At 43.9% G+C, this 25,960-nt stretch overlaps 1 protein-coding gene across 2 annotated transcripts in view; it reads right to left on the bottom strand.

The window, feature by feature from the left end:
* Positions 1–12,315, bottom strand: part of LOC139277617 (protein phosphatase 1 regulatory inhibitor subunit 16B-like) — a 172,179-nt gene extending 159,864 nt beyond the window's left edge. The window contains exon 1 of one of the 2 annotated variants that reach the window (XM_070896324.1): positions 12,219–12,315. The gene's annotated coding sequence lies outside the window, so the exon portion shown is untranslated. Of the gene's footprint in view, positions 1–4,153; positions 4,200–12,218 lie in introns of those variants that run through there. The other variant, XM_070896323.1, reaches the window with a different exon arrangement.
* Between the last annotated feature and the right edge of the window lie 13,645 nt (positions 12,316–25,960).

Genomic DNA, 25,960 nt, shown 5'->3' with positions numbered 1-25,960 from the left:
AACACTAGGGACAGAAAAACAAATCATCTTGGATGGTTAGTGCCGAGGAAGACACACATTTGGAGGTAATCCAACTATTTAGCCTCTGTTTGCATTTGTGTCTGAAGCTAAATGTTTGTGTGGGTGTAAAGGTGACAGACTGTCTTTGTCTGTGTGTATAAAAGATCACGACAAATGCCACCATTTGTCAAATTGGCCAGACATTGCTGTCTGAAGATATCACAAGAATGTACTTCCTCGTAATAACTGAACTTAGACAGGAAAAAAGATTTCCTTCAAACATGAGGACTTTTTTTTTTATTAATTCACGGGATAGAAACATAGAAACATAGAAAGTAGGCCATTCGGCCCTTCGAGCCTGCACCGCCATTCAATGAGTTCATGGCTGAACATGCAACTTCAGTACCCCATTCCTGCTTTCTCGTCATACCCCTTGATCCCCCTAGTAGTAAGGACTACATCTAACTCCTTTTTGAATATATTTAGTGAATTGGCCTCAACAACTTTCTGTGGTAGAGAATTCCACAGGTTCACCACTCTCTGGGTGAAGAAGTTTCTCCTCATCTCGGTCCTAAATGGCTTACCCCTTATCCTTAGACTGTGACCCCGATTCTGGACTTCCCCAACATTGGGAACATTCTTCCTGCATCTAACCTGTCTAACCCCATCAGAATTTTAAACGTTTCTCTGAGATCCCCTCTCATTCTTCTGATCTCCAGTGAATACAAGCCCAGTTGATCCAGTCTTTCTTGATATGTCAGTCCCGCCATCCCAGGAATCAGTCTCGTGAACCTTCGCTGCACTCCCTCAATAGCAAAAATGTCCTTCCTCAAGTTAGGAGACCAAAACTGTACACAATACTCCAGGTGTGGCCTCACCAAGGCCCTGTGCAACTGTAGTAACACCTCCTTGCCCCTGTACTCAAATCCCCTCGCTATGAAGGCCAACATGCCATTTGCTTTCTTAACCGCCTGCTGTACCTGCATGCCAACCTTCAATGACTGATGTACCATGACACCCAGGTCTCGTTGCACCTCCCCTTTTCCTAATCTGTCACCATTTAAATAATAGTCTGTCTCTCTGTTTTTACCATCAAAGTGGATAACATCACATTTATCCACATTATACTTCATCTGCCATGCATTTGCCCACTCACCTAACCTATCCAAGTCACTCTGCAGCCTCATAGCATCCGCCTCACAGCTCACACTGCCACCCAACTTAGTGTCATCCGCAAATTTGGAGATACTACATTTAATCCCCTCGTCTAAATCATTAATGCACAATGTAAACAGCTGGGGCCCCAGCACAGAACCTTGCGGCACCCCACTAGTCACTGCCTGCCATTCTGAAAAGTATCCATTTACTCCTGCTCTTTGCTTCCTGTCTGACAACCAGTTCTCAATCCACGTCAGCACACTACCCCCAATCCCATGGGGTTTAACTTTGCACATTAATCTCTTGTGTGGGACCTTGTCGAAAGCCTTCTTAAAGTCCAAATACACCACATCAACTGGTTCTCCCTTGTCCACTCTACTGGAAACATCCTCAAAAAATTCCAGAAGATATGTCAAGCATAATTTCCCTTTCACAAATCCATGCTGACTTGGACCTATCATGTCACCTCTTTCCAAATGCGCTGCTAGGAGATCCTTAATAATTGATTCCATCATTTTACCCACTACCGATGTCAGGCTGACCGGTCTGTAATTCCGTGTTTTCTCTCTCCCTCCTTTTTTAAAAAGTGGAGTTACATTAGCTACCCTCCACTCCATAGAAACTGATCCAGAGTCTATGGAATGTTGGAAAATGACAATCAATGCATCCACTATTTCCAAGGCCACCTCCTTAAGTACTCTGGGATGCAGTCCATCAGGCCCTGGGGATTTATCGGCCTTCAATCCCATCAATTTCCCCAACACAATTTCCTGACTAATAAGGATTTCCTTCAGTTCCTCCTTCTTACTAGACCCTCTGACCCCTTTTATATCCGGAAGGTTGTTTGTGTCCTCCTTAGTGAATACCGAACCAAAGTACTTGTTCAATTGGTCCGCCATTTCTTTGTTCCCCGTTATGACTTCCCCTGATTCTGACTGCAGGGGACCTACGTTTGTCTTTACTAACCTTTTTCTCTTTACATATCTATAGAAGCTTTTGCAGTCCGTCTTAATGTTCCCTGCAAGCTTTCTCCCGTACTCTATTTTCCCTGCCCTAATCAAACCCTTTGTCCTTCTCTGCTGAGTTCTAAATTTCTCCCAGTCCCCAGGTTCACTGCTATTTCTGGCCAATTTGTATGCCACTTCCTTGGCTTTAATACTATCCCTGATTTCCCTTGATAGCCACGGTTGAGCCACCTTCCCTTTTTTATTTTTACGCCAGACAGGGATGTACAATTGTTATAGTTCATCCATGCGGTCTCTAAATGTCTGCCATTGCCCATCCACAGTCAACCCCTTAAGTATCATTCGCCAATCTATCCTAGCCAATTCACGCCTCATACCTTCAAAGTTACCCTTCTTTAAGTTCTGGACCATGGTCTCTGAATTAACTGTTTCATTCTCCATCCTAATGTAGAATTCCAACATATTATGGTCACTCTTCCCCAAGGGACCTCGCACAACGAGATTGCTAATGAATCCTCTCTCGTTACAAAACACCCAGTCTAAGATGGCCTCCCCGCTAGTTGGTTCCTCGACATATTGGTCTAGAAAACCATCCCTTATGCATTCCAGGAAATCCTCCCCTACTGTATTGCTTCCAGTTTGGTTAGCCCAATCTATATGAATATTGAAGTCACCCATGATAACTGCTGCACCTTTATTGCATGCACCCCTAATTTCCTGTTTGATGCACTCCCCAACATCACTACTACTGTTTGGAGGTCTATACACAACTCCCACTAACATTTTTTGCCCTTTGGTGTTCTGCAGCTCTACCCATATAGATTCCACATCATCCAAGCTAATGTCCTTCCTAACTATTGCATTAATCTCCTCTTTAACCAGCAATGCTACCCCACCTCCTTTTCCTTTTATTCTATCCTTCTGGATGCGGACGTCGCCAGCAAGGACAGCATTTATTGCCCACCCTAATTGTCCTCGAGAAGGTGGTGGTGAGCTGCTTTCATGAATACAATTGAGTGGCTCGCTAGGCCATTTCAGGGGGTAGTTAAGAGTCAACCACATTGCAGTGGGTCTGGAGTCACATATAGGCCAGACCGGGTAAGGCCATTAGTGAACCAGATGGGTTTTTACGACAATCCGATAGTCACTATTACTGATACTAGCTTTAAATTCCAGATTTATTTAATTAAATTAAATTTAAATTCCCCAGCTGCCGTGGTGGGATATACACTCGACTCCGGATCATTAATCAGGGCTCTCGATTACTATTCTCGTAACATAGCCACACTGCTACCGTACCCCTAATTTAAAGATGTTCTATGCAAAACAAAAGTTTCCAAAGGAACTATTATATAATTTGAGTCTCAATATGCATGGTGTTTATTTGGGGGGGGGGGGGGTGATGGTTTAAACCAGAAATGTAACCCACAACTGCAGGTCGCCTACCTTCTGTCCTTTTCATATCCGCATTTACAAAGCAAAAATGAAAGTTTCAAGTCCAGAAAATGGACAGTGCCGCTGGGCTGCATTGTTCCTGCTAATCCACAGTCAGTCACAGAGGCATTGAGGAGAGTTACAGGTTAGAACTGTCCCATGCAACATGTCACTGCTGGGAAGGTACGACTTCACCTCCCTCATCTAATGCACTTGGAAGGTAACAGAAATGTCAAAGAGAAAACTGGTTCTCTTTCTCCTCTAAATTTATAAAACACTGGGGGTCTAGAAATGGATCGAAGGTCACCACCGCCCGTTTACTGCCCAAAAACCCGCTAAGATTCTGCAATTAACGCCGGCAGAAAATTGATCAAAAAAAATGAAGAAAAAAAAACTGCAGGCGGGAAAAATGGGTGCTCCAGGAGGATTCTCGGCAATAAACACGATCCTGGTGAAATGAACCGGACCTCGGGAGGGCGGAGGGGGGGGGAGAATCACAAAAAATATTTTTTCAAAAAATAAAACATCGGTAAACATTCAAGGGAGCCTTTTTAAACTGATGCTGCAAAAAAATGTTTTAAAACCCATTTATTTACCTTTTTTTGCAGTGTTTCATACCTACTGTCCATCGAAGAGCTGCTCCAACTGGGTGTTTTTTTTTGTTGAAAAAGTACGGATCACCGCTCCCACCAAACTCGGGCGGGAATGGTTTTCCCAGCGTTGCGTGCCGGATGTCCGCTCCCCCAGCAGTATTTCGAAACAGCCGGCATAAGGCCCTGATGAATTTCCAACGGATTGAAACTCCGCCCAAAACAAGGAAATGCTGCCAAGAAACGCGGTGATAGGCTGATCAATTTCTAGCCCTGGGATTTTAACTTTTAAACATCCAAACTTTTTTTTTAAAAAACAGAATTTTGGGGAGATCAAAGCTACGGGTCATAAATATAAGATAGTCACCAATAAATCTAATAGGGAATTCAAGAGAAACTTCTTTACCCAGAGGGGTGGTTAGAATGTGGAACTCGCTACCACAAAGAGTAGTTGAGGCGAATAGCACGGATGCAGTTAAAGGTAAACTGGATAAGCACATGAGGGAGAAAGGAATAGATGGATAGGCTGACAGGGTTAGATGAAGAGGGGTGGGAGGAGGCTCGTGTAGAGCATAAACACCGGCACAGACCAGTTGGGCCGAATGGCCTGTTTCTGTGCTGTACATTCTATGTAATTACAATACTAGCAATTTTAATAACTTCATCCTGTATGACGCACCTTATTTAAGCTAATTAGTTCATTATACATCCATCCATTGAAAGCTCTTTTCTCAGATCAGTAAGTGATACAAGTGTTAAAGTCAAGTGTAGACACTGGTTGCTGTAGATAGAACAGTGTTTTTCCACCGCTGGGACTTGGGGTTCAAATGTAGCTCAGACTGCAGAGATAACGTCTCCTGGATGTGTCTGCAGCCTGGAATTTGGGGGTTTTTGTGTCAATTTCTTTCCATTCTCCTCTTCCTGCAAAGATGTTAACTACTTGCGAGCACGGGTATTTATCGACTTGGTTTATTTATTCATAATCTCTTCAGATTTAATGCCTAAATCCAACATAATTAAAAACAATGTGCTTATTGTCCTGCCAATGACTACCTTGGCAGTATGCAGTACTGATGATGAGAGCTGACCCACAATCACAGCTTGGAGAGGTCCAATGTAGTTACTGCCATTCACTTGCAAGATCAGAGGAAAAGCTCAATCACCCAAGCACATCAAAAAGCAATTACATACACAATCACATGAAGTGCTCACAGTCCCACTTTACTAGTGGTTTAGCTCTTGCCCTATTCCCCTGCCCACCTTGTCTTGGTGACAAGTCACACAAAGAGACCAGTTCCCAGACCAGGAGATATTGTGGAGCCAAGATGCTGAGTGTCACCAGGCTACTGAACCTTGGAGGGCATCACAGCTGAGTCCGAGCCTTTTCGCACCCAATGGCGTCACAGGAACTCCCCAGCAGGGATCACGGCGCAGAGACGAGGAACAATATGCCTGGCTGATCTTTGACCTCCATACCCCACCTGTGCAGAGGTCAACTGTAGCACCTTAACTGCTGTCCCAGCAGAGATCAGCTAACTCAGCATAGACCAGCAATAAAATCTGGTTCTTTCTGGTCTTCATAAGAATTAGGAGCAGGAGTAAGCCATTCGGCCCTTCGAGCCTGCTCCGCCATTCAAGATCATGGCTGATCTTCTACCTCAACTCCACTTTCCTGCACTATCCCCATATCCCTCGATTCCCTTAATATCCAAAAATCTATCTATCTCTATCCAGAATATACTCAATGACTGAGCATCAACAGCCCTCTAGAGAATTCCAAAGATTCACAAAGTGCAGAAATTTCTCCTCGTCTCAGTCCTAAATGGCTTTGTCTGATTGGCCCTATCATTTCTCAGAGTGATACTATTGAGATAAGCAGACAGGGAATTATCAACGTGGGCCTACGTCCCACCATTTTATGGCACTGCAATCCTCAATGAAGGAAGTTAAAATGGGGGGTGGTGGCGGCACGTGTCCTAAAAAATAATAGGGTTGTGGGTTGTAAAATAGCATAGATGTCTTTAAGGGGAAGCCAGATAGGTACTTGAAGGAGGAAGGAAGTGCTGATAGGGTGAGAAGATGTAAGGTGGGAAGTGACTCAAGTGGAGCATAAACGCCAGCATAGACTTGTTGGGCCAAATGGCCTGTTTCTGTGCTATAAACTCTCTGTATATAAAGAAAAGCATTCAGATCTCACCACTTATTTTCCACCGTCATAACATTACAGGTCATTATAGCCCAAAGAGGCTGATGGAAGTGAACACAGCCTCAGTTCTTGGCACAAGCAGTTGATGCAATGCAAGTCTTTGTTTCGTTTTAGACTTACAAAAACATTATCTAATTGGGAAAGCTGACCCATATTCCTGTTTCCTCTGAAATACTTGGAAACATTCTCGCCGAGTGATGGCCAGTTAAACCAATGAGTCATTTTTCCTCCACTGTTTCGACAGACATAAATTTCAAAAACACTGCTGCTTCCTCCAAAAGCTGCCTGTTCTCACTAACTGTGAAGTGTGTGTGTTTTTACAGAGACCAAGTTTGTCACTGCATCCCACAACTGACAGTGGAATCATTATTATAGTAATTCTCCCACCAAACACTTATAACCTTCAATCTTATACTTACATAAACTTGAGGTCATCCAAAACGTGGCTGCCCGTGTCCTAACTCACACTAAATCCCGCTCACCCATCACCCCGTGCTCGCTGAGCTACATTGGTCCCCCCGGTTAGGCAATGCCTCAATTTTAAAATTCTCGCCCTTGTTTTCAAATCCTTCCGTGGCCTCGCCCCTCCCTATCTCTGTAATCTCCTCCAGCCCCACAATCCCCACCCCCATGCCGAGATATCTGTGCTCCTCTAACTCTGGTCTCTTGAGCATCCCTGATTTTAATCGCTCAACCATTGGTGGCCTTGGCTTCAGCTGCCTAGGCCCTAAATTTCTCCACCTTTGCGATGCTCCTTAAAAGCTATCTCTTTGACCAAACTTTTGGTCATCTGCCCTAATTTCTCCTTATGTGGCTCAGTGTCAAATTTTTTTTTCTAACAAATTTTGTTTTACTACGTTAAAGGCGGTATATGAATACAAATTGTTGTTGTTACTAACTTTTGGGGAAAAATCTTTGCCATTCCTCTCCCCCCACCTCAAATGTTTCCTCTCCTACAGGTGCTGCCTCATACTGAACCAGTAGTCCTCTGTCCATTTTTCCTAAATGAACCTAGATGTTGAATATCACCAGGCTGTTGAACCTTGGCGGGCATCACAACGGAGTCCGAGCTTTTTCCTCGCCCAACCGCTTCACAGGAACTCCCCATCAGGGATCACGGCGCAGAGACGAGGAACAATATGTCTGGCTGATCTTTGACCTCCGTACCCCACCTGTGCCGAGGTCAACTGTAGCACCCTAACTGCTGTCCCAGCAGGGATCAGTTAATTCAGCATAGACAAGTGATAAAACCTGGCACCTTCCGGTCTTCATGAGAACATAAAAAATAGGAGCTGGAGTAGGCCATTCGGCCCTTCGAGCCTGCTCCACCATTCAATAAGATCATGGCTGATCTTCGACCTCAACTCCACCTTCCCACACTATCCCCATATCCCTTAATATCCAAAAATCTATTGATCTCTGCCTTGAATATACTCAACGATTCAACATTCACAGCTCTCTGGAGTAGAGAATTCCAACAATTCACAACCCTTTGAGTGAAGAAATTTCTCCTCAGCTCAGTCCTAAATGGCCGACTCCTTATTCTGAGACTGTGACCCCTGGTTCTAGACTCCTCAGCCAGGGGAAACATCCTCCTTGCATTTATCCTGTCAAGCTCTGTAAGAATTTTATATGCTTCAATGAGATTACCTCTCATTCTTTAAAATTCTAGATTCTTCATCACATGACAACAAGTTAAATATGGATGAGGAAAACCATTTGGCCTTTAACACATACATACTGAAAGACCCTGCACTTCCCCCTTGTTAGCCGTGGCTCAGTTGGTAGCACACTCGCCTGTGGATAAGAAGGTTGTGGGTTCATATCCCACTCCAGGGACTTGAGCACATAAATCTAGGCTGAGGGAGCGCTGCACTGCCGAAGGTGCCATCTTTTGGATGAGCCATAAAACCGAGGCCCCGTCCGCTCTCTCAGGTGGATGTAAAAGATTCCATTGCACTATTTCAAAGAAGAGCAGGGGAGTTATTCCCGGTGTCCTGGGATCAACTCGCAATCAACATAACAAAAACAAATTATCTAGTCATTATCACATTGCTGTTTGTGGGAGCTTGCTTTGCGCAAATTGGCTGCTGCGTTTCCCATATTACAACAGTGACAACACTTCAAAAGTACTTCATTGGCTGTAAAGCGTTTGAGATATCTGGTGGTCGTGAAAGGCGCTTTATAAATATAACTCTTTCTTTCTTGCCCTATTGCACCTCTCCATAGTCTCCTTCCAAAGCTAACAAGCCTGAGTTTCTGCAGGTGTTCTTCATAATTCAGATCTCCAACACTGGGGATCAGCCTGGTTGTTCCCCTCTGCACTGCCTCTCATGCTTGACTGCCTCCCTTGTGTCTCAGTAACCAAAACTGAACATAGCTGTGATCTGAGCAGAGCACGTCACAGTTTGAGCGTGACTTCTGGAACAGGCTGCCGGCTCGTGCGGTGAACAGCGATTCGCTGAATTGCTTCACGCGAGAGTTCTACCGGTTTCGTGCCGGGATCCGCAGGGATCACCTCGTACAAAGGGCAGGTACTGTGCGTAGAATGTACAGCACAGGTAAAGGCCATTTGGCCCAACAGGACAAGACTGGCTTCATGCTCCACACGAGCCCCCTTCCAACCCTCTTCATCTCGCCCCATCAGCATAACAAAATGACACGCATCATGGCCAGACTGGTCGCCTGCACTAGTTTCAATCGCTTATGAGGGGAAGGGTCGTAGAGGAAGTTTCCACCAACACATCAGAGGAGTAATCTCTCTGCCTACCCTTCTGCCCCCCCCTTTCCCCTTTTAAATAAAATATAGAAATTGCTGGATTTGCTGCTGGATTTGATGAACAGACGAACAATGACAGACAGGTAAAGACCATCCAGTCCATCGAGCCTGTCCCACACAATTGCGATACCTTGTGTATCACAACATATACGCTCCACCCCACCCCAAACCATGTGATCTCCTGGGAGAGGCAAAAAATGAAAAAAAAAACAGAATAATTTGGGGGAAAAAATCTGGGAAATTCCTCTCCGACCCACCTCGGGGGTCGAAACTGGTCCAGGAGAGCCCTCTGGCCCTGAATTTCCTGCAGTAAATACCTTCTGTACGTGGCGACCTCTGCCACAGCCAGAAACAAATCCAGCTTTCGCTTGAAGGAATTCAGCAAGTCTGCATCTACCACATGAAACGGCAGCTTGTTCCAGAGCTCTACTGTTCTCTGGGAAAAGAAGCGGACTTCTAACCTAGATCTAGCCCTACACTATACTATACAACTTAAATCTTGATTGGGCTTCCATTGTGGCTCAGCTATCCTCCAGTGGGAGAGGGCTGCAGCTGCGTTGCTGTCTGTTTCTCCCCTCCCCGGCCAAATTTCCAAAGGAACAGCAGTGGGCAGGCACATAGGTGACAGGCTCGCTAGCTTGTAACCGATTTACATCAGAAGGCAAAAGAGCTGGACAATCAGCACTGAGGCCGATAGGATTTTCAGAAAAGCTGGTTTTGTTCAATATACCCTGAAGGCAATCGAGGATAATAAATTACATTTTTGAACTATGTTCCGATCCTGCATTAATTTCTCCCGTTAAGTGTTCGACATGAAGGATTATTTCTCTGTTAAATGCGATGTCTTACAGCCAGCACCCCCAGTTACTATTATTGTAAAGGCCAGTCCAATCATTCCTGCTGAAACACAGCAGTTCTGATCAACTACTGACTGGCTATGCCACAGCAATTGAGGTTACCTGTTCAATAATGGCCTGTTCGACCAGTATGTCAATTGAACGTTGATCGTTAAGTTGGAAAACAGAGCAGGGTCACCTCTCGATAACCTCCATGATCAGTCAGCAGACAAATGCAAAGATTCTTGCACAGACTCTGCACGTCCAGCTTTCAATTTCTTGCTCACCTTTTCCGTACGGAGACAAATTTCTCACAGAACAATTTTCTTTGGGAAGTTCACAAAAGGACATTGCCTCGCCTCTATTGACCAGCTACGTCAGCCTGCTCTTACTTGAGCACACTCCTACCTACCTGATGCAGTCAGCTTCTCTACACTTCCACCACACTGCCACATCTAGAGCTTAACATTAGAGGCGATGCCGCGATATACAGACAGCATCACATATTTGACACGACCCTCTCCCAACAGAGTATTAAAGTAGTGTTCACTTTTGACCACTAGTTAGTAAAATTTGACAAAGCACAATGGGAATCAACAAGTGCTCCAAACAGGGCGATTGGCACAAACAAGTTTGGGCAAGGAGGTTGGGGAATTTGTCCAAAGAGTTTAACAAAAATAAATAACAAATGACAGGTTTGAAGTCAGCTGCAACTAAACAGTGGGTGTCATGTGGTGCCCGTGGTCCAGCTGGCATGCAAACCCTGCATACTGGTACCCCAGGGTCACCCTGGCACATACTGAAAATCAAAATGTGGGCAAGTGGACAGACATCTTCCCTGGAAATCTCACACATCTAGGGCTTGTGCAAGTGGGCAGACTTGGCCAAGGTCAGGAGCAGCACCACCAGGATAGGGTCAGGAGAGAATCATACAGCACAGAAAGACTTGCATTTATATAGCGCCTTTCACGACCACCGGACCTCCCAAAGCGCTTTACAGCCAATTAAGTACTTCTGAAGTATAGTCACTGGTGTAATGTGGGAAACGCGGCAGCCAATTTGCGCACAGCAAGCTCCCACAAACAGCAATGTGATAATGACCAGATAATCTGTTGTAGTGATGTTGATTGAGGGATAAATATTGGCCAGGACACAGGGGATAACTCTTCTTCGGAATAGTGTCATGGAATCTTTTACGCCCACCTGAGAGAGTAGACAGGGCCTCGGTTTAACGTCTCATCCGAAAGACGGCACCTCCGCACTCCCTCGACACTGCACTGGAGTGTCAGTCTAGATTTATGTGCTCAAGTCCCTGGAGTGGGATTTGAACCCACAACCTTCTGAGTCAGAGGTGAGTGTGCTATCCACTGAGCAATTGGCTGACACAGAAAGAGGCCATTTGGCCCATCGTGCCTGTGCCAGCTCTCTGAAAAAACTGCCAATTTGTCCCACTCCTCTTTCCCCACAGCCCTGCAAAGTGCTACAAGAGTTCACTGCACAAAAATCAGATTGTTGCAAGTAACGCCATGCTCTGCTTGGCAGTTGTGGCAGGCGGGTTATCATTTTGAGACCCAGCTGTTTGACATTATAAGAATGGAGAATATGGCTGCCCACAGGAGACCCATGGTTTTACGTGGATTAATTAATACCACCGACCACCAGTTTAGACCCAGTGCTGGAGCAAGGGATTTTTAATTGTGTAAAGATCTGCTAAGTATCAAAAACAATTTTGGGTTCAGCTGATAATGGGATGACCCATACAAAACCAGAAAGGGTCCAGGTTTGATTCTTCGTCTGTGCCAGTCTGAAGCAGGTCTTTGAAGCAGCCTTACAATTAACTTCAATGGCCCTGGCCTGAGGAGGGGGAAGTGAGTCAGATTTCTAATCACTATCCCGTGGCCCTTGCTGTAAGATGGGGAGGTGGAAAAAATTTCACTAGGTGTCATAAATCATAAAAGTAATAAATTATCTTGTTACAAGTATAAATTTGAATCTCACATCAATAACATTGCTCGTCACACTTTATATACATTGCCTAAATGCTTACTCCTGGTAGGTGTATAAAAAAACACGCAGTAAGTTATGACTAAATACAAAAACGAGATCTTATTACTGTTACCTTTAATTGTTCGGGATTTTTTTCCCCTACATTAGATCAGATCCATTTCTGGACTACATTTAAATCTAATGTTAAGCCACCGCATAAAGCACATACACACACACAGAAAATGAAAGCTGCAACACGTTTACCTCTTCGAAGTCTAGCAGCAGCAGCCGCTGTGCTCTGAGCTGAGCCGGGATCACAGCTGCCGATCAGAGCTGGAAGAATGGGTTCCCAGCAAAATGCAAAGCAACAGGCTGCAGCGCGCACACACACACACTGGGTGACAGTTCTCCCGCAGGACCCAACACACACCACACACACAAATCCGGCAGAGCATCGGTTCCCAAACACTTAAGAGTTGGGCAGAAGTAGTGAGAAGGGAGAGGAAGAGGAGAAGGAAGCAGCGCCGCTCCAAACCTCGTGAGTCCGGTTAGGCAGAACCGAGCCCCGAGCGGTGGGTTGGACAGATTGGCTGTATCGGAGAGTGCGCTGGATAAGACATGAGGGCTAGAGGGAGAGGCAGAGACTGGCGCCGGGAGATGGGCTGGGACTGAATTAGTCACCAATGCACTGAGCCTGTAGGTGGAGAGAGTTATTCAGCAATGCATTGAGCCTATAGATTGGAGTGAGTTATTCAGCAATGCATTGAGCCGAAAGATTGGAGTGAGTTATTCAGCAATGCATTGAGCCTATAGATTGGAGTGAGTTATTCAGCAATGCATTGAGCCTAGAGATTGGAGTGAGTTATTCAGCAATGCATTGAGCCGAAAGATTGGAGTGAGTTATTCAGCAATGCATTGAGCCGAAAGATTGGAGTGAGTTATTCACCAATGCACTGAGCCTATAGATTGGAGTGAGTTATTCAGCAATGCATTGAGCCGAAAGATTGGAGTGAGTTATTCACCAATGCACTGAGCCTGTAGGTGGAGTGAGTTATTCAGCAATGCATTGAGCCTATAGATTGGAGTGAGTTATTCAGCAATGAATTGAGTCTGTAGGTGCAGGTCTCCAGTCGACCTGGTTAACCCTTGCCACTGGATAAAGGCCTAGCTCTGTCAAGCCCGTGCGGTGGCTGATGTGCAACGGTCACCACACGTTAAAAAAATCCACGCACATGCATCTTCCACTCCCTCAATTGGAGTTCGGGACTGGAATAACGGGTCCTTCATTGAAACATCTGTGAACTCATGTGGAAGCAAGTCATCCTCGTTCGAGGGACCACCTAAGAGTCTGTAGGTGGGGTATGTTATTCTGCCTATAGATTGGAGTGAGTTATTCTCCACGCATTGAACCTGTAGATTGGAGTGAGTTACAGGGCTTACTGAGCAATGGATTTGGTAGACGGGATGCATTGTGCACCCATATATTGTGCTGGTAGATGGGGTATGTTGTGCGGCAGTGGATGGGGTGTGTTACTCATCCATGTGGTGTGGTATGGTTAGATATCAGGTGAATTGTTCAAATATTCATTAACACTTTCAAAAAAAAGTGCGAGGTAAATATCTCAGAACATAATTGAAGATTATGCGAATAGTATGTGCAGCTGTGATCAAATAACACAGAACATCTTGTGCTGCTGGTGTAGGGGAGGGAGAAGGATTGGTTTATGGCAGGCAGCAAGCCAAGATTAATTCATGGAGATGACTGAGATGGATAAATATTCTGGAGTTGTTTGATTATCAAGGAATATTTATGCAGGATTTACCCTTGGGACTTGAAATGGGAAGGATAGAATCCATGATAGTGTAGACTGTACATGGTCTGTGAAAGGAGTGGAATTGATGAACCAAATGGCTATTTGTTCTTCGGTGGTTTGTTATATTCTTATTATGGGCTATGACAATTATTAATTATGGCACTATACCAGTTAGATGGGCAAAGTTATTCAACAATGTGTCGTGTTCGTTGATGTGCTGAATTACTCTTGTATTCACTGCGATGGTCAGATGAACTGATTATTCAATAATGCACCGTTCTACAAGATACTGCTTGACTCTAATTCACTGTGTCAGTTAGATGAAGTGAATTGCTTTCTCTTGCATTGAGTAATGCGATGACTTTCTAACGCAATGTTGTGGTAGATGGCAAACTGGCTGTCTCGGAAAGTGGAATACCATGAGCCCATGTCATCTAAGCATGGAAGCAGATAGATTCTGTTTATATTAATCACTGCACACCGATATTGTGCCACCTCACCCCACCTACCGGTTAAAGGAGGAGCCTCTGTAGGAAGCAAGGAATGCAAAGGCAACAGGTAATGACAACCAAGTCTAAACAATAAACTCAAAAAGAAAAATGATCATTGGAGAGAGTCTAACCACCTTCCATTGATACTCAACGGCATTACCATAGCCGAATCCTCCACCATCAACATCCTGGGGTCACCATTGACCAGGAACTTAACCGGACCTGCCACATAAATACAATGTCAACAAGAGCAGGTCAGAGGCTGGGTATTCTGCGACGAGTGTCTCTCCTCCTGACTCCCCAAAGCCTTTCCACCATCTACCAGGCACAAGTCAGGAGTGTGATGGAATACTCGCCACGCGCCTGGATGAGTGCAGCTTCAACAACACTCAAGAAGCTCAACACCATCCAGGACAAAGCAGCCCGCTTGATTGGCACCCCATCCACCACCTTCAACATTCACTCCCTCCACCACCGGTGCTTCATGGCTGCAGTGTGCACCATCTACAAGATGCACTGCAGCAAATCACAACGGCTTCTTTGGCAGCACCTCCAATACCTGCGACCTCTACCACCTAGAAGGACAAGGGAAGCAGGCGCATGTGAGCACCACCACATGCAAGTTTCCCTCCAAGTTACACACCATCCTGACTTGGAAATATATCGCCATTCTTTCATCATCCCGGGACCAAAATCCTTCATTCATCACACGGACTGCAGCGGTTCAAGAAGGCGGCTCACCACCACCTTCTCAAAGGAAATTAGGGATGGGTAATAAATGCTGGCCTTGCCAGCCACGCCCACATCCCGGAATGAATTAAAAAAAAATAAAACCAGAAATGAAAGGATGGAAGAAGGGAGAAATGAAACTAAAATAGCTGCAGCCACAAAGCGATGATATTTCAATGTTTCTAATGTTGATTTGCCCAACAGTGTAAACAAATAATGAGAGAAGTACCCAGAAGCATATGCTCCCTGCTGTAATGTTTGGAGTAACTTCAAAAGAAAGTTTAATGGAAGGGGAGGAGCGCAGAGAACACCAGGAAAAGAGGAAGAAAAAGCCTGATGAAAGCGTGTAGTCATTGAAGATAAAACGAGAAATACTGTGTGTAGGGAAGTAAGAATCGTGTGGGAAGAGGAAATTAAACCCTCCCTTGATTTGACAAAGATAAACTTTTTAAAAAAAAATTTGGGCTGGGCCCGCACTCAAGCGTTTTACAAAATGCATGGGTGCATACATACATCTTGGGTTTTAATTCTGTGTTTATTTATGGCAGCTATTTTCAATTTATCTTGCTGACTGTTTTTAAATGCCTAAATTGTGCATTATTTTGTGCTTCAAAGAATAATCTTTTGTTATAACTTTATAGTGCTGCGTCTGGAATACATTTTTTTTATTGGTATTTAATAAATGTCATTAATATTCCAGCATAATAACCAATGAAACAGGTAAATAGAAATTTTATAACTAGAATCATAGAATGATACAGCTTGGAAGGTGGCCATTCGGCTCAGTGTGCCTGTGCCGGTTCTTTGAAAGAGCTAGGCAATTAGTCCCACTCCCTTGCTCGTCCCCATTGCCCTGCAATTGTTTCCTTTTTCAAGTATTTATCCAATTCCCCTTTTGAAAGTTACTATTGAATCTGCTTCCACCATCCTTTCAGGCAGCGCGTTCCAGGTCACAACAACTCGCGGTGTAATTTTCTTTTTCCACATGCCGCCTGTTTTTCTTGTGCCAATGACCTTAAATCTGTGTCCTCTGGTTAACAACCCTCTGCCACTGGAAACAGTTTCTCATTATTTACTCTATTAAAACCCTTCAAGATTTTGAGCACCTCTATCAAATCGCCCCTTAACCTTCTCTGCTCCAAGGAAAACAACCCCAGCCTCTCCAGTCTCTCTACATAACAGAAGTCCCTCATCCCTGGTACCATTCCAGTAAATCTCCTTATCTTCTCGAAGGCCTTGACATCCGTCCTAATGTGTGGTGCCCAGAATTGTCCACAATACTCCAGCTGGGATCGAACCAGTGTTTTATAAAGGTTTAGCATAAATCCCTTGCTTTTGTACTCTGTGCCTTTACTCATGTCAAAGATCCTGCATGCCTTTTTAACTGCCTTCTGAATTTGTCATCTCACCTTCAAAGACTTGTAATACATACACCCGCAGGTCTTTCTGTTCCTGCACCCCATTTAAAATTGTACCATTTAGTTCATATTGCCTCTTCTCATTTCTCCTACCAAAATGAATCACTTCACACCTAAGAACATAAGAAATAGGAACAGGAGTACAGCCATACGGCCCCTCGAGCCTGCTCCGCCATTCAATAAGATCATGGCTGATCTGATCATGGACTCAGCTCCACTTCCCTGCCCGCTCCCCATAACCCCTTATCGCTCAAGAAACTGTCTATTTCTGTCTTAAATTTATTCAATGTCCCAGCTTCCACAGCTCTCCGAGGCAGCAAATTCCACAGATTTACAACCCTCTCATCTCTGTTTTAAATGGGCGGCCCCTTATTCTAAAATCATGCCCTCTAGTTCTAGTCTCCCCCAACAGTGGAAATATCCTCTCTGCATCCACCTTGTCAAGCCCCCTCATAATCTTATACGTTTCGATAAGATCACTTCTCATTCTTCTGAACTCCAATGAGTAGAGGCCCGACTTACTCAACTTTTCCTCATAAGTCAACCTCCTCATCCCCGGGATCAACCTAATGAACCTTCTCTGAATTGCCTCCAAAGCAAGTATATCCTTTCGTAAAAATGGAAACCAAAACTGCACACAGTATTCCAGGTGTGGCCTCACCAATACCTTGTATAGCTGTAGCAAGACTTCCCTGCTTTTATACTCCATCCCCTTTGCAATAAATACCAAGATATCATTGGCCTTCCTGATCACTTGCTGTACCTGCATACTATCCTTTTGTGTTTCATGCACAAGTACCCCCAGGTCCCACTGTACTGCAGCACTTTGCAATCTTTCTCCATTTAAATAATAACTTGTTCTTTGATTTTTTTTTTCTGCCAAAGTACATGACCTCACACTTTCCAACATTATACTCCATCTGCCAAATTTTTGCCCACTCACTTAGCCAGTCTATGTCCTTTTGCAGATTTTTGGTGTCCTCACACATTGGTTTTCCTCCTATCTTTGTATCGCCAGCAAACTTGGCTACGTTACACTCTGTCCCTTCTTCCAAGTCGTTACTATAGATTGTAAATAGTTGGGGTCCCAGCACTGATCCCTGCGGCACCCCTCTAGTTACTGGTTGCCAACCAGAGAATGAACCATTTATCCCGACTCTCTGTTTTCTGTTAGTTAGCCAATCCTCTATCCATGCTAATATATTACCCCAACCCAGTGAACTTTTATCTTGTGCAGTAACCTTTTATGTGGCACCTTGTCAAATGCCTTCTGGAAGTTCAAATACACCACATCCACTGGTTCCCCTTTATCCACCCTGTTCGTTACATCCTCCGTGTTAAATTTAATCTGCCATGTGTCTGCCCATTTCACCACTCTGTCTATGTCCTGTAGTCTGTTACTATTTTCCTCATTGTTTACTACATTTCCGGGTTCCGTGTCATCTGCAAACTTTGAAACCTATATAGCCAAGTTCAGCTCATTAATATATATCAAAAAGAGCAGTGGTCCCAACCCCAGTCTGAAAAACAACAGTTCACCACTACTCTCTGCTTTCTGTCCCATAGACAATTTCTCTACAACCTCCTCCTTCCCTTGACATTGGCAGCATTCTCTTTAGTGGAGACAGATGCAACATACCCATTTAGTACCTCAGCCATGTCCTCTGCCTTCACAAGAAAATCTCCTTTTTGATCCCTAATTGGCCCCACCTTTCCTTTGACCTACCCTTTTACTACTTCTATGTTTATAAAAGACTTACGGGTTCCCTTTTATGTTACTTGCTAATATATTCTCATACACACTCTGGCCCTCTTATTTTCTTTTTCAGTTAGCCCTTGTACTTTTTATGTATGGTTTGGTTCTCTGCTGAATTATGATTTATCATAAGCCTCCTTTTTCTGTTTCATTTTAATCTGTATAATCTTGAGTCATCCAGGGAGCTCTTGCTTTTGATGCTCTTCCTTTCCCCCTCAAGAGAATGTGTCTAGTCTGTATCTGAGCTATCTCCTTTTGAAGGCCTCACATTGCTTATTTACTGTTTTACCTGTCAATCTTTGATTCCAATCTACCTGGGCCAGATCCCTTTTCAACTCACTTAAATTAGCCCTGCTCCAGTTGAATATTTTCACAATTTGATTTTTCCTTGTCCTTTTCCGAGATTACTCTAAACCTAATGATACTGTGATCACTGTTTCCCAAATGCCCTCTCACTGAAACATTCTTCACTTGCCACGCCTCATTTCCTAGAATTCGATCCAGCACTGCTTCCACCCTTGCTGGGCTGGGAACGTACTGATCAAGCAAGTTCTCTTTTACACATTTAAGGAATTCCTTCCCCTCTTTTAAGAACATAAGAACAATAAAAATAGGAGCAGGAGTAGGCCATGCGGCACATCGAGCCTGCTCCGCCATTCAATAAGATGATGGCAGACGATGCACCTCAACGCCAGAGCTCTATATCCCTTGATTCTCCGAGACTCCAATAATCTATCTATCTCAGCCTTGAATATATTCAGAGACTCAGCATCCACAGCCCTCTGGGGCAGAGAATTCCAAAGATTCACTACCCTCTGAGTGAAGAAATTCTTCCTCATCTCAGTCCTAAATTTCCTACCCCGTATCCTGAGACTGTGACCCCTTGTTCTCGACTTCCCAGCCAGGGGAAATATCCTCCCCGCATCCAGTCTATCCAACCCAGTCAGAATTTTATACGTTTCAATGAGATCCCCCTCTCATTCTTCTAAACTATAGTGAATACAGGCCTAGTCGACCCAATCTCTCATCCTACGACAGTCCTGCCATCCCAGGAATCAGTCTGGTGAACCTGCGCTGCACTCCCTCTATGGCAAGTATATCCTTTCTTAGGTAAGGAGACCAAAACTGCACGCAATACTCCAGGAGCGGTCTCACCAAGGCCCTGTATAAGCATAGTAAGACATCCTTGCTCCTGTAAACAAATCCTCTTGCAATGAAGGCCAACATACCATTTGCCTTCCTAACTGCTTGCTGCACCTGCATGTTTTCTTTCAATGATTGGTGTACAAATACACCCAGCTCCCTCTGTACATCGACATTTCCCAAGCCATCACCATTTAAATAATACTTTGTCCTTATGTTTTTCCGACCAAAGTGGATAACTTCACATTTACCCACGTTATACTGCATCTGCCATGTGTTTGCCCACTCACTCAACCTATCTAAATTGCCTTGCAGCCTCTTTGCATCCTCCTCACAACTCACAATACCACCTAGTTTTGTGTTGTCAGCAAACTTGGAAATATTACATTTGGTTTCCTCATCCAAATCATTTATATATATATATATATATATATTGTGAATAGCTGGGGCCCAAGCACTGATCCCTGTGGTACCCCACTAGTCACTGCCTGCCACCGCGAAAAAGACCCGTTTATTCCTACTCTCTGTTTCCTGTCAGTTAACCAATTTTCAATCCATGCCAATACATTACCCCCAATCATATGTGCTTTAATTTTGTACACTAACGTCTTATGTGGGACTTTATAAAAGGCCTTCTGAAAATCCAAATATACTACATCCACTGGTTCTCCCTTATCTATTCTATCAGTTACATCCTCAAAAAACTCCAGTAGGTTTGTCAAACATGATTTTCCTTTCATAAATCCATGTTGACTTTGTTTAATCCCTTTACACTGTTACTTTCTCAGTCAATATTAGGAAAATTGAAGTCCCCCATTATCAGTGCTCTAAAGTTCTTGCATCTTTCTGCAATTGCCTACAAAGTATCAAAGATAACACAAAAATTGGCCAGGTGGTTGGTAGTGAGAAAGAAAGCTGTCGGCTGCAGTTAGATATCAATGGACTGATCAGGTGGTCAGAAAAGTGACAAATGGAATTCAATTCATGGGATTGGTGGCCATCTTGGTTACTGTGTACCAGCTAAATAGAGAAGGAAAAAAAGGCAAAATTATAAAATAGATTGCAGAAAAATACCTGATTTCAGCACAATTGAAATTTAAATCTGATTTGGTTTTGAGATGATACATTGGAAAAGATAATGAATCTAATTTATTGACTTTTTATTACAGTTAAATATATTATTTATTAAGAGTCTGGGCACTCATCAAGTTGATAGATAGCCGTGCTGGGGAATTCTCAGGGATAACCACTCGATTATGCAGTCCTGCTACATATACCATTCTATGCTTCCATCCTCTCCCCTCCTCTCCACTCCCAGTTACTTTCGAACTGATTGTTCGGGGCTGTGTGAAAGGATAACCTCCACACGTATTCTACAGAGTACGGGGAGAGAAAAGGGGAATGTGAGTAAGTGGATAGTTCTTTCAGAGAGGCAGCACATGCACAATGGGTCGAATGCAATTATTACTTTTCAGAAAATAAAAGATAAAGTGTGCATTACTTGTGTAGAAGACCATCAAAAAAAAGCGGCAGGATATGGTACACATGATTTCTTTTAAAATGAGTTCCTGATGCCAATTGTACTTACGGAGCTGATATTGAGCAGAAGATGAGTACTTCCTCAAAGGGAGATTTCTAAAAGGATCATGGGGCCAACTGTAATCATTCCCAGCCACCTCTTGTTTAGATCAAGAACATTGCTGGCACGAGGCCTGATGGAACGTTATCTGCCTGCACCTCTTGCCGAGGAAATGATTTATGATCCAACAAAAAAAAGAGCAGAATAAAATATGTTAAAAATAAAAGAGAAGATAAATAACCTAACTGAAAGAGACACAGAGCTAATCGCCTCTGGCCACCAAGCTTTCCCACACTGTACAACTCCAGTGAACTGACTTACCATAAATATATAATAAATATTTGCTCTGGTATCTTTCCATGGCGATCATACTGGTGTGTCATTACTGTGGAAGTCAGTTTTCAAACACTCCTTTTATCTAGTGGAGTTTCATCTTGTTCTTTATTTCTAACCCCTAATGCATTATACACGGTAACCACAGCTTACTTTCACGAGAATGCAAGATTCTGTCTAGACTCTGCATCAGCATCGAAATGAAAGACAGCCAATGGAGGTGGGACAAGTGGACTGCTAATCTTAAATAAAACAAACCCATTCAGTGCTCAGCTCCATTTGGAAACAGTACATGTAACTGGCTTTTGGCATCTATCAATCAACATCATGCAAACAGAAAAAGAATTCAATAGCACAACATCATTTATTTTTAAATAGAAATTTGCCTTTCCTGGGATTGTTTATAATCCTGTACAGAAATTGGTGGAACATTCACATGAATATGGATATAATTCTGTTCCTGTCAAGGCCATAACTATTTTCTTAAGAGGGGGATAAAAAAAGGTGGTAGCTCCCAAAGAATTGTATTTGTTTCACCTTTTTGAGAAAAATGATTAATATTAAAATAGTTTTCTATGTAGTTACAGCAACCAAGTTCCAGAAATTAATTTCAGATTATTTGGCAAAGTGGACCAAACCTTAAAATACTCTTTCCACAAATAAATTTGTGGTATATATAAACCAGAGCTGCTTATTTGCACATTTAAAAAAAAAACATTCCCTCTCCAATTCCCCCCCACCCAAAGATGCTGACTTATGATGGGCTATTGTCACCTTCCCGTACCCTGGCCAGGTGGTAATTCAATGTGTGTAAGGCAAGACAATTAGTGTTGGCAGGTTATTTGACTGCCGGAGCATCACAGTTAGCATGTCTTCACTGAACATACACACCCAGCTCCACAAAGGAGTTTACAGGAGCAAGAACCCTACCTAAATTTCCCATCCTACATTGTGGCCAGTTGTGGCACCCCTACTGTCCCTGATTAAGGTCAGCTAACACAACACAGGTTGGGCATTGAACCTGCAACCTTCAAGTCTGCACACTACCTTTACCAATTGAGCCATCATGCTAGTTTTGCCGTACGTAACTGCTAAATTTTAATGCTTTCCCCTTAAAAAATTAAAAGCACTGAAAATAAAGTTTGTACACACGGCTGCAAATTCAAAGAACTATCGTGTATAATATGGCCCGAGATACTTCCAGTGATTTGTAACAAGGTTTTAAGATTATGATAGGGTAGGCATAGAGAAAATTTTCCACTTGTGCGGGAGAGCAGAACTAGGGGCCTATATATGACGATATAAGATAGTCACTAATAAATCCAATAGGAATTCAGGAGAAACTTCTTTACCCAAGGAGTGGTTAGAATGTGGAACTCACTACCACAGGGAGTGCTTGAGGCAAATAGCACAGATGCATTTAAGGGGAAGCTAGATAAACACACAGAGAAAGGAAGAGAAGGATATGTTGATGGGGTTATATGAAGAAGGGTGGGAGGAGACTCGTGTGGAGCATAAACACCGGCACGGACCTGTTGGCCCGAATGGCCGGTTTCTGTGCTGGAAATACTATAAGGCTCTCCCCAACAATCATTCGAGCTGGAACAGCACCTACATAGCTTAAACCTTCTCATTTGTTCTTTCCTCTCCTCACCCGCCCCCTTCTCTGCCTCTGTACGTGCTTAAAATCTGTTACATCTCCAACTGCTTCCTGTTCGGGCGAACAGTAGAGCTGAAACGTTAACTCGGTTTTTCTCTCTCCACAAATGCTGCCTGACCTGCTGAGTATCTCCAGCATTCTCTGTTTTTATTACCTACACATCTGATATATAATGCATTATCTATTACATATTCAACTTCATGAATAAATATCAGTCACTATTTAAGATGTAAGATTTAATAAAGTGGATGTGTCCCATTCAACTGAATTAAACAACTGAAAGAGAATTAAGAACATAAGAAATAGGAACAGGAGTAGGTCATACGGCCCCTCGAGCCTACATTCAATAATCATGGCTGATCTTCTATCTCAACTCCACTTTCCTGCTTGATCCCCATAACCCTTGATTCCCAAAATTGTATCGAATCAATCTCGTTGCACGGCCTCTCAGGCAAGTATATCCTTCAATTCCTGAGAGAGTTATAGGATTTGTTTTTTATTTACTAAGTTGAAAATCTGAGGTGAAGGGCCAGGGCCCATAGTTGCAGACACCAACATGGTTGAAAAGGAGACAATATGAATGAAAACCATGAATGAGGGGGCTCGACAAGGTGGACGCAGAGAGAATATTTCCACTCATAGGGGAAACTAAAACTAGGGGACATAGTCTCAGAATAAGGGGCTGCCCATTTAAAACTGAGATGAGAAGAAATTTCTTCTCTCAGAGGGTTGTAAATCTGTGGAATTCTCTGCCCCAGAGAGCTGTGGAGGCTGGGTCATTGAATATATTTAAGGTGGAGATAGACAGATTTTTGAGCGATAAAGGAATAAAGGGTTATGGGGAGCGGGCAGGGAAGTGGAGCTGAGTCCATGATCAGATCAGCCATGATCTTATTGATTGGCGGAGCAGGCTCGAGTGGCCAAATACACAGTAGTTACATATGTTCTTATGTAGTCGTGATTAGATGAAGCCAAACTTAGGTTTATAAGTCTCCTGACTGTAGGAAGTAAGGATGCCTGAGGGAGGCAATCAGTTCCACAGTTTTGAGGAAAAACAAGTTCAAGACAGTCTCTATTTGAAAAACACAAAATGTTCTAATTGAGGGAGGACGAGGTTGTAGCTTGAGGCCTAGACAACAAAACAACCAGAGGACCTTTCATCATTTCTACATTTTTATGTTCGATCTGCTAGTGTTGTGTGTTAATGCTTGGGGGGTCACCAGACACCAGAGGGCGCCGGGGTCGGAGGTCATTGGGCTGTATGCATGTGGCATGTGTGCTTAATCAACTGTATATAACCTGTGTGTCTTTGTCAAGCTAGCACTCTTGGGCTGGACTAAAGATGGATCAGGTTACATCCGAGTGAGTTTACAGTAACCAGACTTTTGAGTCATTACAATTGGCGACAAGGTAATTTAAGAACCTTCGCATGCACAATGGGCACTGTTGGAATCCTGGATTCGTGGAGGGCGAGGATTGGGAGGATTTTGTCGACCGCCTGGATCAGTATTTTGTGGCCAACTGCATGGAGGCGGAGACCTATGCAGTTAAGCGCAGGGCAGTTTTCCTCACCATTTGTGGTCCGAAAATTTACGGCCTTATGAAGAATCTTCTCTTGCCTGTACGTCCAGTGGAAAAAGGATAAGAGGAATTGTGTACGTTGGTGGGTAACCATCTGAAGCCAAAAGAAGGGATCATCATATCACGCTACCGTTTCTACACGCTGAGGGCCAGGATATGTCAGAATTTGTCGCCGACCTGCGATGTCTTGCTGAGCCGTGTAAGTTCAGGAACATGCTGGAAGACATGCTGCGTGATGTCTTCATGATAGGCATCAACCATGATGCGATCCTCAGGAAGCTGTTGGCTGCAGAGACGCTGGATTTGAAAAAGGCCATAGCGACTGCCCAGGCATGCATGACGACAGATGATAATTTGAGGCAGATATCATCGACGAGTCGGAGCTCCATGGCAAGTACTGTAAACAAGATGGCGTCGTCTTTGGGCAGAGCTGCTTACGCAAAACCTGCCGCTGCTCAAAGCCTGTCAACTGGTTTCACCCTGTTGGCATTGTGGGGGCAATCATCGGCCTTATCAGTGTAGGTTTAGACAATACTCATGCAATGGATGTTCGAAAGTGGGGTATCTTCACAGGATGTGTCCACAACGGAGCAAGTGTGGTGCGGCTCACCACGTGATTGATGAGGACCAGTTCAGTGATGGCCCGGATACGCAACCCGAGGAGGAAGTGAATGGACTGCATTCATTCCTGAGCAAGAGCCAGCCGATAATCGTTAATGTGAAACTGAATGGCGTGCCTGTATCAATGGAGCTGGGCACGGGGTGAGAGCCAGTCAATAATGAGCCAAAGGACATTCGACAAGCTGTGGGACACTAAGGCTGCGAGACCGAAGCTGAGTCCAGTCAATGCCAGGTTGCGTACTTACACTAAGGAACTCATACCGGTGCTCGGCAGTGCAGCAATCGAGGTGTCATATGATGGTGTGGTTCATGAGCTACCATTATGGATCGCCCCAGGTAATGGTCCAACACTGTTTGGCAGGAATTGGCTTGAGAAAACCAAGCTGAACTGGAATGATGTCAAGATGTTGTCTTCGGTGGATGATACTTCGTGTGCTCAAGTATTGAAAAAATTTCCTTCTTTGTTTGAACCGGGCATTGGCAATTTTACGGGAGCCAAGGTACAGATTCACCTGGACTCCAATGCAAGGCCTATCTATCACAAAGCTCGGTCTGTTCTGCACATGATGAGGGAGAAGGTTGAAATTGAGCTTGAAGGGATCATATCACCGGTCAAATTTAATGAGTGGGCCAGTTCCATTGTTCCTGTGTTGAAGAGTGATGGCATTGTCAGGATTTGTGGAGACTACAAGGTTACGATTAACCGATTTTCTAAACAGGATCAGTATCCGTTACCGAGGGCTGATGACCTGTTCGCCATTCTAGCTGGTGGAAAGTCATTCATGAAACTGGATCGGATGTCGGCCTATATGAAACTGGAGTTTGTCGACACTTCTAAGAAACTCACTTGCATCAACACCCATAAAGGACTGTTTGTCTAT

Source organism: Pristiophorus japonicus, chromosome 12, assembly GCF_044704955.1.
Source record: "Pristiophorus japonicus isolate sPriJap1 chromosome 12, sPriJap1.hap1, whole genome shotgun sequence".
Taxonomy (NCBI): Eukaryota; Metazoa; Chordata; class Chondrichthyes; family Pristiophoridae; genus Pristiophorus; species Pristiophorus japonicus.
The sequence above is the reverse complement of the archived record's forward strand: the minus strand, read 5'-3'. Positions and strand labels throughout refer to the sequence as shown.